At 41.2% G+C, this 5,325-nt stretch overlaps 1 protein-coding gene across 1 annotated transcript in view; it reads left to right on the top strand.

Annotated features, from left to right (window-relative positions):
* The window catches only part of LOC134851579 (uncharacterized), a 210,817-nt gene that overhangs the window by 59,695 nt on the left and 145,797 nt on the right, over positions 1-5,325 (top strand). The window lies entirely within an intron of this gene.

Genomic DNA, 5,325 nt, shown 5'->3' with positions numbered 1-5,325 from the left:
ATATCTGAAAAAAACACAAAAATTTGAGAAATTTGAAAACCGACTAAAATAAGAGAAAAACATAATAATAATAATAATAATAATAAACAAGACTTTAGGAAAAATAAATCCAAGGGAGTTAGCTCCCTTTCAGTTTTTGTCAAATCAAAAGTTTTAAAAGTTTAGTTTTCTAATGTTTTTACAGTTCATACATAGGCAGTCAATTCTCCACGAGCATGGATCGTTTTCGTTGAATTTCTCTTTAAAATATCTCCAGAAAACATTCGTTGTTAGTTCTTTTCTGCTTTGTGAACATGACATCGAATTTGAGGCGTTCATTCAAGGCCTTCGTGATATAGCAGGCTCTCAGGAAAAATTCAGATTCTGATTTTTGCAGTCTAAATTGTTTGCTTTCGTTTTTTTCATACTCGCATATCTTGTTTGTCCTTTTTCCTTAACACTTATGAATTTTTTCCATTGTAGGTCATTTTTTCCAATTAGGATTTTGTGCAGTCACAGTGGATTGTGTAGTTCATGATAAAAAGACAGAGGAAGGATATGTAGGGAAATCAATCGATCTTTATATTCTTGAGTTGGACTCAATATCCATGCTGTTGCTTTTTTTTGTACACTTTCAATTATTTCGAGATCTGTTTTTGAGGGTTTCCATAATGATGAGCCATAACTTACAAAAGGTGCAACATATGATTTGTATGATTTTAATTTCATGGCCTTTGTTGTTATTTTGGAGATGTTTCTTTTCACAGAGCATAATGCCTTCCGAGTTTTGGCAGATCTATTTGTAGCATTTTCAGTCCACCTCAATGTGCTAGTGATTATAAGATAAAAAATCTTTCATTTCTGCTGTTTTGTAACATTCGCCCGGAAGATACATATCGACGGATAACAAAACTAAGTCTTAAGACGACTGGCCAGCGTCTAAACAGAGCTTTGCATGTTTTTCACCGTCTCTACCAAGCCAGTACTTTTCGGTGGTCTTTCTTACATCGGGTCGACAAAAACGTTACTGTTCTCCGGCTTCGACCAGAACGCTCAAATTAACTGAATTACATGCAAAAATAGTGAGCTCATGGCTGGGTCTCAGTATCCCCAGACCACGAGGTCACTCCTAAAAACAGGGCTACTACTTATTATATTACTATTGTTTTTGTTCAGTAGATAAAAACCATCATCTCCATCGAAGATGGATCAACCCTTTCCCCCCTACTTCTAGCTCCTCATTCTTGTCAAAACGAATTAAGATCTTAATTAAATTCAAGTCAGGACATGACGGATGCTAAAATTCAATATAAGTTCATAAAAGTCCACGTCCCGAGACCCTTCCGGATTCTTGAATCCGGTGAATCAAGCTTCTTAATATCCAGTTCACAATAACTCGGAAGGCTGGGTTTTACCCTTCACCGTTGCTCGCAACGGCCTTGCAACTATTGTAACAGCACAATAGTTGCAACTCGGAACGTCCTCTGCTGTTCGATAGTTCGTTGTTGTTCTTTTAGTCTCGATTTCGTACTGTTCGTAATCGCAGATAAAGTTGTTCTGTTTCTTTCTACTATTTTAGCTAAAATGGCCGTCTCTGACGTTTCTCAGAAATATGACGTCCTAATTAGAATTTTTAAAAATTAGAATTCCAGAATCTTCTAGCCTTCACCGTTTGGCTAATCGTTCAAATAACGTCCTTATCCGTTCTAAATCGCCAATTCGGAAGGCTTGCTGCTAAAATACCGAATTCTGCAGAGACTGCATTTTGGCCATTCTGGTCGAATGTCACATACTCCCCGGACAGTCCGGTCAATGTCCTCATTGAATCGCGCAATGTTCTAAGTGGTTACAGTGTCATCGAACAGAATTTACAAAATGCACGAAATTACTTTTACCTACGTCACATCGACTCACTGCAGAATATAAATGGCATCATACTACATCACTATAGCCTTCAAATTCTTTCATTAATCTGCACATTGAGGATATGACTTAAGATAAAACATATTTTCTGACTTCCAGTGTCAATATCCCGATTGAAACTTTTTCTCCTAGATTTAAAAGGTGTTGGCTTGCAGGACAGTCCTGCCAACCAACAAGCTAAAATTATCCTACTATGCTCCTTCCCTTCGGAAATCTTGCTTGTTTATTGTCCTGAATATTAAAACTAAGAAACTTTGTGGTTAGAAAGAACAATGCAACAACCTCCCTCCTCAAGAAGTTACTCAAGTTTTTCATGTCACCACAAAGTTATCAGTCTTCCTAAGTGATTAAAAACAATCATGCAGGCTGGAATATTTAAATATACTCTTCCCTCAAGCCTTTCTAAATAAATAATAAGTGAATGTCTCTAAAGCCACTTCAACTAAAACCAAAATGCAAATTTATAAATGCAACAATTTCCAAACTCAACTTAAATGTTTCAGTTTTCAATTACAACTTGGTTGCTTGGTTTCTCACTTGAGTTTTTCACACACATAAAACAATTCTGAGTTTTAACTTTTCTTCATCATCCCTTTGTTCTCTTCTTTTTTCGTCGTTTAGAAGTTCTAAAACTTCTAAATTCTTCTAATTTTCTTTCTTGTTGCCTCTTGTTTTCTCGACCATTCATCAATGCTCCATTTCCTCCTCCTGTGACGCTGACTCTGCACTCTCGGTCTCCGTGTCTTGTAGCACGTCATTGACTATCCTGACGCTGTTGGAAGCCGTCCTCCAACACTTCTGCTCTTCCACCCTCTGTTTACAGCAAGGTAGGGGATCCACGTTTGATTCTCTGTTTCTACAGAAGCTGTTGTGGAGACACAACGCCACGTTTCTTTCCAAATCTTCTTTCAGCATCTCTGCCCTCTCACTTCCACTACGCTCGCTCGTCCTGGAAATTCTTTTCACAGCGGTGGTCACTGCATTCCGATGGGTCACGAAAGCTCGCTTGAAAGCTCCTGCCCCAATGTCCAGCTGATATTCACTGTACACTCTGCCATGTTTCGACATATGCTTTTTCGCATACTCGTACAACCATGCAGTCATGTTAGCTCTGAACCATGGCATCAATCGTTTTCTTGCCCATATCTTCTTCACTTCCATCGGAATGTTTAGAACTTTGCACATTGTCTCAAAAAGATCTAAATCTTTTAGACAATCTAATTTCTGCAATTGTTCTCTCGTCGGTGCCTCCTGTCTATTATTTTCTCTCACATGAGCTTCCAGCCATCGTATCGCCATCATAACTCCCACTATCACTATTGTTATGGGCTGTGATGAATCTGGTAAACCCATGGAGAGCAGCTCTCCAGAGTCCCAGATCAACACCAGATTACTACGCTTGGGATACCACCAGGTCTGCAGCAAGCAGTGGCAAGGAAACTCGTCATGTGTCAACATGATGCTCCTCCAATTCCGTTTTCCCGAAGCTTCCAGCAATGGCTCCACTTCCATCATCACTCGGTGGATCTCATCATTCTCATCTACTGCATTGTAATCTGTGACAGTTGATCCTCTCTGTTTCTGTTTTTCAAAGTCACTGAAGTTCCCGCTCACATATCCCATGAACTTCTTTCCTAGTATTGACTCCAACTCCTCTTTGGTTCTTTCTGGAACTGCTGAGAAAATCTTACACAGTAACTCGTAAGACTTTTCAGATATTCTTGCCAACCTCACGCACTTCGGCACTGAAAAGGCTTGATCCACAATCGTTCTTGTACTCTTCACATCCACAGCTACGAAATGTACAGGATACTTGCTCTTGCACATTGGAGCCAACATTGAACCCACCAAATATCGTGCTCCTGATGGTCTACAATAAGTTTCGCTGTGTCTGATGTTCATCTCCGTTTCGATTGCTTCCCTCCATTTTCCTATATACTTCTGCTCAGTCTGCAGAACTCCTGGGAATACTTCTACGCTGATGGCTGTGACCATCTCATGTTTCTGTTCTAGATTCAATAGTGACTCTAAAGAACCAAACATGCTGTAGAATCCTAGTGCTGTCACTAGATTCACATCGGTTCCTCCATGGCAATCTGCTATCAGTTCCGTTTCCGTTCTTGCTTTCATCACTACATTTCCAAACAATACCGTCAACTGCTTGTGTTGTTTCTCCAGGGTTTTCACACAGTCTAGACTTCCACAAACGTGACCCTCTAGTCCACAGACTTCCGCCAGACAGCTACCAGGTTTGACCCAGTCTTCTGGTCCCCAGCCAGGCAACTCCACTCTATCTTCTCCGTTGCTCTTAGAGGCTGTTATCATCACATTATATATGATGTTGAGGTCACGCAGGTTACAGTCCACATTCAGTTCCCTCTGTATGTCCTGTGTCGCCCGTAATATTGAGTCAGCGTTGGGACTAGGACACCACGACGGCTTCATCAATTCCCACACTGCCATCAAGCTCGTTCTCAGTAATTCATCTGAGAATCCCAACCCAAATTCCACTCTCTTGTCGGATTTTGGTACTGAAGGTGCAGTCACCTCTTCTTCCAAGACCAATCCCAATTTGGCCTGTGGATTGTTAACGCTCTTAGTCGTCACAATTCTGGACGTCCAGAATCTTAGTAACACCGCCTGCTCATAATCAAAGAAGCAATCACGTATGTCTTCACTCAGGAAAGGATTGTATGCCATCCCTATAATCCCGGATACATAGCTATATGACTTCTTCTTGATCGGTCCACAGTATTCACTGGATTTCGGCAATGCTCCCATAGATTCTTTAGTGAGCCTCAACTCCTTGTTTGAGAATCTCCTGATCTCGTCTATCTTTTTCATGGGTTCCAATTCTTCAGGTTCTTTCATGTTCACCCTCATCGGTTTACTTTGCTGCATATCCAGCATTGCTAGCAAGAACATGGCTTTCGTTCGCTCATCGCCTTCCTTCAACATTTTAACACAAGTGCTTAATGCAGGTACTGAAATCTGCTCTATCAGGAATCGAATGAAACAGAGAGCGTCTCTCCGCTTTGCACACGCTACTGCTGCTCCCTCCTGGACTATCAGATCCCTCAGATTCGTCATAAGGAAAACTTTTTCCTCTTTTGATCTCTTCCTTTCTTCTGAATCATATTCTTCGCGAGTCAGTCCCATCATGCACCAGGCGAGCCTGAGTTGTAATTCCGTCCTTACGTAAGGTACTGCCACGAGAGCATGTATTCTTGGCGTAGTCCTCATTTCCTCTTCGAAATACCTCAATACTACTGCTTTCCATGGAAGGCTCACCAACTGCTCGATCGTCTCCGCCTGTATGTCAGACGACGCCAAAGTTCCGTACGCCTTCTGCTTGAGGGTGGTGCCTTGCAACATTGTTTCCAGATAACCCTCCATGGCTTTTTCCTCTTCCAGGGCCATTAC

Source organism: Symsagittifera roscoffensis, chromosome 7 (assembly GCF_963678635.1).
Source record: "Symsagittifera roscoffensis chromosome 7, txSymRosc1.1, whole genome shotgun sequence".
NCBI classification, from domain to species: domain Eukaryota; kingdom Metazoa; phylum Xenacoelomorpha; order Acoela; family Convolutidae; genus Symsagittifera; species Symsagittifera roscoffensis.
Note: the sequence above shows the minus strand (reverse complement) of the source record. Positions and strands in the feature narration are given on the sequence as shown.